General features: G+C 38.3%; 1 protein-coding gene across 6 annotated transcripts in view; it reads left to right on the top strand.

Moving 5' to 3' along the window:
* ENOX2 (ecto-NOX disulfide-thiol exchanger 2) overlaps positions 1-12,600 on the top strand; it is a 283,748-nt gene that overhangs the window by 80,798 nt on the left and 190,350 nt on the right. For 2 of the 6 annotated variants that reach the window (XM_082864648.1, XM_082864647.1), the window contains exon 1: positions 7,787-7,844. The exons of the other annotated variants lie outside the window; for them this stretch is intronic. The gene's annotated coding sequence lies outside the window, so the exon portion shown is untranslated. Of the gene's footprint in view, positions 1-7,786; positions 7,845-12,600 lie in introns of those variants that run through there. 6 annotated transcript variants of the gene reach the window in all.

Genomic DNA, 12,600 nt, shown 5'->3' with positions numbered 1-12,600 from the left:
TTCCTCCTTTTCTTTTGGTTTATTCTAAGTACTGTGTCTCTCCCCATTTGACCATTGTCCTAGATATTTTTCAATGGGATCCACTAATTCATTCATTCATTTCATAATTCAGCATAAATTTATTAAGCACCTACTTGGTGCCACATACTCTGTTAGATATTATAAATACAACAGTGAAAAAAAGATATACAAAGGTCCCTGACCTCACTGAGCTTTGAAGCAGACAAGTGAACAAAGAAATAAGTACATGTGTAAAATTCCTAATGATGGTGGTAAGTGCTAGCACAGCTATTGATGAAAAAACAATTGGCAGGACCTACATAGATATAATGGAAGGAAGGTTTCTCTGAAAAGACTCATTTCAGGCTAAGATCTGGTAACAGAAAAGGTATCTGTCACACAAAGAGCCTAAGGGACAGTAGGCACAGGTCTCTGAGGCAAGAAAGGACTGGGTGTGTTGTAGGAACAGAGGGAAAGCTAGCACAGTTGAGTGAAAGGGAGCATGCCATGAGATGACGTTGGGAGAGGTAAATAGGGGCCACATCATACAGGGTTTATAGACCTCAAGAATTTTGGATTTTATTCTAAAAGCAGTGGGAATCCATAAAAAGTTTTTAAGCATGGGAGTAATATGAATTTTAAAATATATTTTATAAAGACTAATTTGGCTGCTCAGTGGAGAATGAGTTAAAGGTGGGCAAGAATGGAAGCAGGACAGCCTATTAGAAGGCCATTTCTTTTTATTGCAGGAGTCTAGGTAAGAGAAAATGGTGACTTGGACAAAGATGATGTTAGCAAAAATGAAGAGAAATGGAGAGATTCAAGATGTATTTTGAAGTTAGAATCAATAGGCAGGATTTACTGCTGGTTGAGAAATACAGGACACTGAAATAGTAGAAATAAAGACTGACATCCAGTAAAAAGGGAAAACTGATGATGCAGAAGAAAAGGGATGTCTGCAGGAGCAAAGTCTTTGAGCAGGCAAGAGAAGATGGGATTCAGGGACACTCTATTTTAAAAAGACAGAAGAGACAGACTATAGGTAAAGATGTAGGTCAGTTTGTAGATTTGGTGGTGGGAAGATGAGAGAGCTCTTTCTGATGACTTTTGTTTTCTCCATAATATGAGGCAAGATCATCAGCTAAGGGCAGGAAGTGGGAGAGGAGTGGGGAAGATGTGGGAGGATTGAGGAGAGAGGTGAAGATATATCATAGTCACTTTGAAGAGTGGGAAAGCAAGTTTAATGCAGAAGTAGCATTGCTGCACAGAGATGAGCACTCAGTTAAGGCTTGTGATCGTGATTACTTTAAATGAAAGTGAAGCCTGTCAGCTCAGCTATGGGAATGTTCTCTAGCCATGTTCAATAGGTCAGGTGCAGGCCCAGAAAAGACAGTATAACTGAATTCTACTTGTATTTTGCCATATGAATGTATCTGGGAAAGCATAATATGATATAATGGAATGAACGCTTGACTAGGGTTTAGAAGACCTGCACTGTAATGCAAGTTCAAGCTACTTGCAAACCGTGTGACCTTAGGCCAGTTGTTTAACCTTGCTCTGCCTCCCTTTTCTCATTGGTAAAATAAGAAGGTTGGACTAAATAATCTGTGTGTGTGTGTGTGTGTGTGTGTGTGTGTGTGTGTGTGTGTGTGTGTGTTGCATTACTTCTTTATATTCTATTCCAGGTATATCACTAACATTCTATCTATAGAAGAAATAAAGCTGAATCTTGCCAGTTTAATTTAGCTCATTCCTAAAGAGGCACCAGTGTGATACAATGCAGGGCTAGAGGAGGATGGGGGCAGGGAGCCGTCAGAGAACATGACAGAGCCTAAATTCTGCTACCAGCCTAGGGTGAGCCCTTGGGCAAGTCATTTCACCTCTTTTGATATCCTTGTTTCAATCTATGAAAAAAGGATGATCTCAGATTATTTCCAAGTCTAAAAGACTTTCAGAAAATTACTTTAATCAGATCTAGTTGCTGTTACCCAAAGAATGGAAGGCTCCTTGCTCCCTGGAGGATTTCTCCTGCGGTCCTCACCGAATCTTCCTCAGGCCCCACGAGGAACACAAGTTGAGAAGCACCTACCCACCCTGAGATCCAATACCCTAGAAATGGATGCTTGATAAGATGTCTTGCTGAGATTTATTTACCCATCCTGGGGGAGGGAGCGGGGGGTGTCTGGTTTTGCCAGGTTGTTCCCCCTGCAGCCTGCTTTAAACTCCACCGCATTTCTGTTGCTTATGCCTCTGAGCAGGGGAATGTATTGGTGATACTGTTTTTCTTACGTCAACAAGCCAGTGAGTACCAACTCAGGGCTCTCATCTTCCAGGCCTCCTTAGTAGTTTATCTTGTCTTCTCTTGCAGTCTTTGTCTGTTGAAGCTCAAATAGGAAGACAAACCTAGCCAACTGCTTTGTGCAGGGGAGACTCCCTCTTGATCCTAGTCCAGAAACACCTTGCAGCTCCCCAGCAGCAGTTCTGGCCTGAGATTCCTCCTCTGTTGATCCTCCCTATCAAAAGGGAGGAAGATGCAAGAGAGAAGAGATATGGGGATATATGTATATGTATAGCTGATTCACTTTGTTATAGAGCAGAAACTAACACACCATTGTAAAGCAATTATACTCCAATAAAGATGTTTAAAAAAATGTTATGACTTCAAGCTTTAGCCTCCACAAAATCTGTAAAGCTCAACAATGGAAAATCATGTCCAGAGATCAAATCACCTAATGATATCAAAGGGAAAAAAATCTGATTTCCTGACTGCCTTATCATCATTTTCTTTTTTTTAAATACATCTTTATTGGAGTATAATTGCTTCACAATACTGTGTTAGTTTCTGTTGTAGAACAAAGTGAATCAGCCATATGCATACATATATCCCCATATCTCCTCCTTCTTGAGCCTCCCTCCCACCCTCCCTATCCCACCCCTCTAGGTTGTCCCAAAGCACTGAGCTGATCTCCCTGTGCTATGCTGCTGCTGCCCACTAGCTAACTATTTTACATTTGGTAGTGTATATATGTCACTGCTACTCACTTCACCCCCAGCTTCCCCCTCCCCACCCATGTCCTCAAGTCCATTCTCTATGTCTATGTCTTTATTCCTGCCCTGCCACTAGGTTCATCAGTACATTTTTTTTTTTTAGATTCCATGTATATGCATTAGCATACGGTTTTTTTTTTCTCTTTCTGACTTACTTCACTCTGTATGACAGACTCTAGGTCCATCCACCTCACTACAAACAACTCAATTTCTTTTCTTTTTATGGCTGAGTAATATTCCATTGTATATATGTACCACGTCTTTTTTTTAACATGTTTATTGGAGTATAATTGCTTTACAATGGTGTGTTACTTTCTACTTTATAACAAAGTGAATCAGTTATACATATACATATGTCCCCATATCTCTTCCCTCTTGCGTCTCCCTCCCTCCCACCCCTCTATGTGGTCACAGAGCACCAATCTGATCTCCCTGTGCTATGCGTGTGCCACATCTTCTTTATCCATTCATCTGTCAATGGACATTTAGGTTGCAGACTAAATAATCTTTAGGTTTCTTTCCAGCCCTAAAACTGTGTGATCTTTTCCTTTCTGTTGGGACAATTCCTAATCTCAACCAATTTGTTATTAATGTCGTGGTTAAGCATGTAGACTCCGGAGCCAGACTGCTTGGATTTGAATTCTAGCCCCATCACTTTCCAGCTGTGTGAGCTTGAGTAAGTGATTTCACCCTTCAGTAGCAGTTTCTTCATCTTTGTAATGGGCATTAAAATACCACATACCTTAGTAGGGTTATCATAAGGATTAAATGAGTCAATGCATTTGAAGCTCATAGAATGGTGCCTGTACTGTGCTTTTAATAAATGTTAGCCATTATTATTATCCCAACAAGTTCTACATCATCCCTTTGGCCATAAAAGATATGAAAGCTTGAGATTTCACATACCACCCGACACCATATTTAGAGCACATCATTTTGCTTCAGGGTGGCACTGTGGCATGTAGTAGGCATTTAATCAAAGCAATTATTATAATTATGGTACCCTGCCCTAATATTTACCTTCTTATGTCAGCTCTTGAGGTATAGGTAACTTTTGTCCTTATTACTTATTATTTCCCTGGAGCACAGAGGAACAACTAGCCCATCAGAGAGAAAGACCTAAAAGGAAAAGCAGGATCAGCAAGTACATTAGAGATAGGGTGAAACTAGAAGGGCTAGAATAAAGAAGTGCACATTGATATTTGTTACAATAAATATTATAAACACATAGAATACATTTAACATTGAAATTTTCCTTTGGAGTTTGAATATTATCTGCCAGTGAAAATTGGTTAATAGAGCCCATGACAATAGTATGCCTGATCTCCACCATGCTCAGTCTAAGAAGGTCACCTTTGCCTTTCACTTCGGGACAAAGGCATCCTCCATGGATCCCTGCTGACAAACTCCAGGGAAGTGGCCATTCCTATGAAGTCCTTGAGTTCTTTGATGGAAAGGCATCATGTGAGGCTGAAAATGTAATAAAATCTCATTCATAGTTGACCCTCAGAACTGCTTTGGGAGCAGTACCTACTTTGCTTCCTGGGTTTGAAAACACCCTACTGAATTTTATTGATTTTCTTAAGGAAAAGAAATATGGAGAATAGAAGCTCATTTCAGTGCTTTCATGTAATGGTAATTAAACTAGATCATAAAGGGCTCAGAAAGGAGCTGAACTAATATAGATATTTTAATCTCAATGTGATTTTCCACATGGTATTAATTACAAAGATAAATCAGACTCAACTTTTTTTATCAATAGTATTTCATAAAAATATTAGATTTAATTCTTATTTCTGAAATCTTGGTCATTCTTGTTAAATGCATTTCATCTAATCAGACTGTTGATTTCTTCTATGAAATTGAATGACTAATATTAATGCAGAATTTTATCAACTTAAAACTCAAAGTAAACTTCCATCCCAGCCCTAATATCTCCTTGTGTGTATGTGCTGGTTAAGTAAAGTAACTTGAACTCAGAAGTTAAATTACCTTTGCTAGAGCCTGCAAAGCAGATTAGTGAGTATGAATTATGAGCTTTCTTTCTGTCTCAGATATTTGCTCATATCTGTTTCTCCCACTCTAAAATGATTGTGATAATAATTGTAATCTTGCCGGGATACACTGTTCTAGTGGCTGGAGCATCAACTCGGATATTGGAATACCATTTACAGTTGGGCAAGTTCACTTCACTTCTCAATCCATTTCCCCTTCAGAAAAATAACAGTGATAATATCTGTCCTTATCTATTTTTCTTGGAGGTTGTAAGAATAAATGAAACATGGATGGAAACAGTTTGAGCATAAATACATAAATCTGAAGAATTATGACTCCTCAGGATTTAGACATACTAGTATCTGTGTTTTTAGAAAGTCCCTCCCTCTTCATAAACACATGCATAATACAATCCATCACCACATTTAAAGAAACATACATACAAACCCTTATGTTATCTAATATGCTTTTTTTAAATAGTAACTTTGCACTGTGTGGAATTTGATCAACACATTAACATACTTATATCTGGCTATGCATGCATCCGTTCATTCATTAATATATTCCACAGATATTTGTCAGGTTCCTACTGTGTGCCAGGTACTATGCTTTGCTGGGAGAAACTATACTAGTCAAGACAGGACTGATTCTTGGCTCACGAGCTTAAGTCTAGGAAAGAAGATGACAAAGTTTAAAGTACTATAATGGGTGATTGTTAAGAGGGTAATAGAATACCTGTCAGGAATACAGAACCTGAAATGTGGAGGGTAGAGAAGGTGGAAAGACTTCCCATGAAAGTGATGTTCATACTGAGGCTTAGAGAATGAGTAATTATAGCCTGGTGAAGAGGAGTGGAGAAGAGTATTCCAATCAGAGGGGACAGTATCACTGCAAAGCTTTGTAGTATTTTGAAGCATGTATCCACATTTAGAAATCAGCCCATTTATAGATAGCTGTGCCTCTGCCTAAATTTGGAGGAACTTCATGACTTTTCAGACCTTATGGATTATTAGCTCTGTCCCTAGACACAGTGTATGAATGAAACCCTGCCCTAGCATGACTGGTTTTGCTCTTCGATTACTTTTCTAACTCCTAAAAATCAAGTTCTCAATCTCAAATGTTTTATTAGGGCTTTCCTATGGTTCTGAGTGCTGTTTATTTTGGGTATCAAGATTACAGATAATTGCACATTTACATTTAACATGAATTTAAATGCTTTTCATGAGTTTCTGAATTTGGGGCCAGGTTAATTAGTCTATTAGTTGTGTCCATCAACACAGTCTGTTTTATCTACATAAACCTCAGCAAGTGTGTATAATTTCCTGATATTGACATAGGCTCAGAAACCACTAGTCTATGTGATTTGGATAGTGACCATTTCTCTATAAACCATTTTTAAGACCATGTAAATTACTTTCTAAAATTAGTTGAAGTCAGTTCCCTCTTAAACGTTCTAGGATTTTCTTTCTCACTGATCTCTGGCTACTAAAGAGCTTTCAATTGTATATGTTTGAACTACTTCATGTTGACTTTTAAGAATTTTTCTACACCATTTGCGAAGCATCAGGCTGCTGCCTTGTGTTTTCCTCAAATTAAAAACAGTGTGCACTCCAAATTAATGTCTAGACCTAATCCAAGCACAGGAAAGTTCACCTGAAAGTAGAGAGTGTTTTATGAAGTTAACAAAGGGCATGGTGACTCATCTCACTGGCTTGAATATGGAGCTAATGTCTGCAGATGCTGTCACTTTTGAGGCACAACAAATGAATGATTTAAAATGTGATCCTAGTATGCACTTGACAATATATATAGTGAAAGTTTATGATGTGTAATTGCATATGCTTATCTCTTTGCGGGGCTTTATTTAAAATAAAAAAGGGACCCTAAGCCCAGCTCTCTCGATTTGAACTGCATAAGCTGATGGCTGACAAAACAGGGTTCAGAGTTGACATAATATCTACCATATGGCTAACTTTAGTTTTCTAAAGTAAGCAACAATAGTTGTAAAGGAAATGTACTTCTCCATTCTTTCAGAAAGTATTGTATTATGAAAAACTTCAAATATAGAGAAAAACGTGGTATACGTTTATACCCACCGTACATGTACGGACTTACCAAACATTAATATTTTCCATATTTGTTAACAGTCCTTTAAGAATAAAAATAGGGTTGACCAATTGAAGTTTACTTTGTACCTCTCCCTAGCCACATTTTCCTCCCTTCTTCCCCAAAGGAACTATCATCCTGAAGTTGGTGTGGGTCTTGTCCATCCATGTGTTTGTACATGTAAGCATCTAGAAACATTTTGCATAGGTTTAGTATTTACAATATTTATATCACACTTTATATATCTTTAAGCAACTTTCTTTTTTCACTCAATATTAATATTTCTGAGATTTATCTATATTGATATACATACCCATTCATTTTAGCAGCTATAGAGTATTTCACTTTATGAATGACTGTTTCTCAACATGTCTGTTTCCTTTTTGATGGAGTTTTTAGGTTTTTTTCTCTCTTTTCACTATTACAAAAAGTACTCCAAAACCATCATTGTATTTGTCTCCTGTGTATGTGTGTTTCACTTTGAAGTGGCATTTCTGTGTTCCACAGTGTGTGCATCTTCAGCTCTACTAGACATTGCCAGGTTGTTCTCCAGAGTTGTAATACCACTATCTTATAGCTCAGGCTGCTATAACAAAGTATCATAGACTGGGTGGCTTATAAACAATAGGAATTTATTTCTTACAGTTCTGGAGACTGGAATTCTGAAATCAGGGTGCCAGTGTGGTCATGATCTGGTAAGGACCCTCTTCCAGGCTTCAGACTGTCAACTTATGTATCCTCACATGGCAGAAAAGAGGGCTAAAGAACTCTCTGGGGTCTCTTTCATAAGGACACTAATCTCATTCATGGGGGTTCCACCTTCATGACTTTATTACCTCCCAAAGACTCCACCTCCTAGTACTAACACATTGGAGTTAAGTATTTCAACATAAGAATTTTGGGGAAACACAAACATTCAGTCCATAACAACTATTTTATACTTCCACAAGTAGTAAAAGAGGGTTCCTGTTTCTCCACACTTTTCAGCACTCAGTGTTGTCAGACTTAAAACATTTTGCCAATTTTGTGGGCATGAAATGATGTCTCACTGTGTTTTATTGACCATTCTCTCACTTAACTAGTGAGGTTTAATATCCTTCCATGTGTTTACTGGCCACGTGTGTTCCCTCTTCTATGAATTGCCTATTCATATCATTTGTCCATTAGTCTATTTGGTTGTTAGTCTTTTTCTTATTGATTTCAAGGAGATTATCTATTCTGCCTACTAATCCCTTGTGCTTTGTAAATATCATCTCCCAGTTTGCGGCTTGTTTTTTAACTTTGCTTATCCTGCCTCTGTTGAACAGAACTTTTAAATTTTAATTGAATAAAATGTATCAAGGACCTATTCTTTAAATATAAAACTGTGTGTAAGAGAGTATCATTCCCATACAACCTGGAGTCCTTCTCATTAAATTAAAATAAAGCAACTTGAAGTAAGACACCAGATTATATTGATATGACTTCATATAAAATAAAAGCTCAAGAGGTTACCTAGAAAGCACTGACATTGCCATCACTAAAAATGTAACTTCAACAGACCATTAAAGAAACTAAAGTTATGCAAGATGAAAAAGTTCTAGAGATCTGCTGTACAAGAATGTGCATATTGTACAGTAAATAACAATACTGCAGTATACACTTAAAAATTTGTTAAGAGGGTAGATCTCATGTTACGTGGGTTTTTTTTTTGCCATAATAAAAAAGAAACTAAATAATTCAGTACATGTCCTTTCAGCCTTAAAAAACAGTGATTTCACAGGAAATCTAAGTGTTAGTTCCTTTATTTATCAATAACTGTGTTCCTTGGACAAGTCATTTCACCTCTCTACTAATTTTTTTCATATATGAAGTAAGGAAATTGTATTATGTGTTCTCTAAGGCCCATTACAACTCTAAAAGTTCTATGGTATGGTCTAATGCTTTCAAATGTTCAATAAGAATTTTCCCAATTTCAGATCATGCAGATTTTCAAGAATTCCACTAGCATTTCTTGGAGGTCTTCTAATATACATCTGTACTCCCTTTTGAACCTTTGTGGGAGGTCATCAGTAGTGCTAAAACAACTCCTGTAGATGTTCTTGGAAGACCTAAGCTAAGAGAAGAGAATTAAGAAGAAGACAAATTGTATAATCAGAAAAGGAAGAGGGAATGAAGATAGTGACGTGTGTTTGGAAGGGAAGTCTCAGCACGATTCCATAACACCAAAGCCATAAGTGTCCTGTGTTCTGAAAGTCAGAAAAAATGCTTTTGCTTTAATAAAGAACAGAAGGTCTACTCTGTGGAGGTCAGTTGGTCAAATATGTGGATCTTGGGCAAATGCATCCATAGCAGTATCTGACTTACAAAACACTGCCCTTGGCATTTAAAGATGACCCTTATCACGGCTACTGATCTCTGTTGGCAAATGACTGCCTTTTGCACTCGGCTTCCATGTGAAAACTACCTCCTGATTTGCAGTCAAAGCCACTACTAGGCAACTTTTTAAAAATGTGATTGTGCTTTTAATATTCTAGGCCCAAATCCTGGCTCAGAAATAACTATTATATCCCTAAGATCTACTGCTGCACCCCAACACTGTGTCCGGTGTGTTTGAAGTGAGCATCCTTAAATCATTCCTCTACTTTACAGTCTCCAATTTCTTTTTCCTACTTATCTTTCATTGTGCATTTTTACTGTCCGTTTATCTATCTTGCAGTATCCCAGTTTCATTAGAGAATCTTAGTGTGGGTGGTATTCTTCTGTAGGACTTCTAGGTGATGCTAATGAAACTATGCAGGAATTCAGATAGCATCCAAGTCTTATAGCAAAATAAAAAGATAGGCATGGCTTTTGTGCTCCTCAGCACCCTTTTACATTTTACTCAAGCCTCACAGACCACTAACTTTTCCTTAAATATACTTTTGCACTCTCTGCACTCAGTGTCTTTGCTCCAGAAATCCGTTTTGCCTTCCCCTCATCTGCTTTACATATTCTTTAAGAACCAGCTCAAATTTGACTTATTGAACAGGTCACTGAAGAATTAGTCACTGCATTTTATTTTATTTTATTATTTATTTATTTTTTTGCGGTACGCGGACCTCTCACTGTTGTGGCCTCTCCCGTTGCGGAGCACAGGCTCCGGACGCACAGGCTCAGTGGCCATGGCTCACGGGCCCAGCCGCTCCGCGGCATGTGGGATCTTCCCAGACCGGGGCACGAACCCGTGTCCCCTGCATCGGCAGGCGGACTCTGAACCACTGCGCCACCAGAGAAGCCCCTAGTCACTGCATTTGAGCACTTTGTTTATACTCAACACCTTGTTTTATGGCTACTTGTTTATATCTGTTCTGCAGGTCCCCCAAACACACACACTACACACATTCCGTAAACTTAATTTTCACTTGTCATAAAGATGTACCCCGGGCTTCCCTGGTGGCGCAGTGGTTGAGAGTCTGCCTGCCAATGCAGGGGACACGGGTTTGTGCCCCGGTCCGGGAAGATTCCACATGCCGCGGAGCGGCTGGGCCCGTGAGCCATGGCCGCTGAGCCTGCTTGTCCAGAGCCTGTGCTCCGCAATGGGAGAGGCCACAACAGTGAGAGGCCCGCGTACCGCAAAAAAAAAAAAGAATGAGAAGAGGAGGACACATATAAGGAGTGACTTATTTGTGGACAACCAAAATAAACTTCATATTAGCCCAGTCCACGTGCTATAAAGCTTAGACCATAAGAAGAGAATAAAAAACAGCATTCTAAGACATATGCCTTGGCCTTGTTTAAAAGACCATGAAAGAGTAAATTTTCATTGCCACCCCAGTGGAACCTAGTACTATAGCAGTGACACCAATCTTGGCAAATGTGGAACTAGCGTCATTACTTTAGGTAGTGTACTGTAAACTTTCTTCATGACAGTGTTACAGATGCTATCTGAAGTGGGTATTCCAGCATCAGCACTTGTTAAAATTGTGGTGACTGGTTCATTGTGTTTTCAACAGCTACACATAAATTAGCTCCTCCTCGGTAATGGAATAGCTAGTGCAGCTACCAACAAAGATGAAACAAATTGTAATTTTCTGATATCTTTAGGTAACTAAAGCAACATGTTTCTATTAATAAACTTAATAAAACTCTCATGAATATTATCACTTGCTCCCTTTGTCACTTTTATCACCATTTCTTGTTGGTCAATAGGAACATAACAGGAACTCACTTCCAGGCCAGAGGATTTTAAAGAAAATATTGATCAGCCTTAGCTAATTAAAAACAACTAAAAACCTACTGATCTTTATATCACACACTAAGGCAATTAGGAGCTTATCATAAACATGCATTCTATGGTATACAAAGAGAGATATAAAATTGCTAGTTTAGCCTCTAGTTCTGTGAAATGGGAGACAATATACAAAATGAAGAACTATACATTCCATAGCTCAATAATGTGATAGAAACTGCATGTGCTTGGATAATACAAATTAAGGAGAGTTCCTTATGCTATAGGGTTATTCCCAGAAGGCATTTTTGAGGGTCTTGTTAGGCTATTTTCTATACCACCAAAATCACATTTGCCGAAGTTTGGGGTCTACCTTCCTTGCTACGAGTAGCAGATATCTGAGATCTTTGCAGGTGTTACAGAGTTTGAAATTTCTTTCCAAAGTTGCATATGCCCTTCTTTATACCAAATTAGTGGTGCTTTTGTGTGCATTTTTGTTTGTTTATTTATTCCAGCTTTATGGCTAAATATTGGAACCAGCTCTTTCTAACCCGTTCACATATACAACTCACTTACCCATCTTCTATACCACTTATCTTCACATCTCAAGGTTAGAAGGGGCTATGTAAAGAAGTCTTAGCTTTGTCTGTTGTGTCATTTGCAAATATTTTCTCCCATTCTGAGGGTAGTCTTTTCATCTTCTTTATGGTTTCCTTTGCTGTGCAAAAGCTTTTAAGTTTCATTAGGTCCCATTTGTTTATTTTTGTTTTTATTTCCATTTCTCTAGGGTCAAAAAGGATCTTGCTGTGATTTATGTCATAGAGTGTTCAGCCTGTGTTTTCCTCTAAGAGTTTTAGAGTGTCTGGCCTTACATTTAGGTCTTTAATCCATTTTGAGTTTATTTTGGTGTATGGTGTTAGGCAGTATTCTAATTTCATTCTTTTACATGTAGCTGTCCAGTTTTCTGAGCACCACTTATTGAAGAGGCTGTCTTTTCTCCATTGTATATTCCTGCTTCCTTTATGAAAAATAAGGTGACCATATGTGTGTGGGTTTATCTCTGGGCTTTCTATCCTGTTCCATTGATCTATATTTCTGTTTTTGTGCCAGTACCATACTGTCTTGATTACTGTAGCTTTGTAGTATAGTTTGAAATCAAGGAGCCTGATTCCAACAGCTCCGTTTCTTTCTCAAGATTGCCTTGGCTATTCAGGGTCTTTTGTGCTTCCATACAAATTGTGAAATTTTTTGTTCTACTTCTG

The sequence above is a fragment of the Leucopleurus acutus genome (assembly GCF_964270905.1).
Source record: "Leucopleurus acutus genome assembly, chromosome: X".
Lineage (NCBI taxonomy): Eukaryota > Metazoa > Chordata > Mammalia > Artiodactyla > Delphinidae > Leucopleurus > Leucopleurus acutus.
Note: the sequence above shows the minus strand (reverse complement) of the source record. Positions and strands in the feature narration are given on the sequence as shown.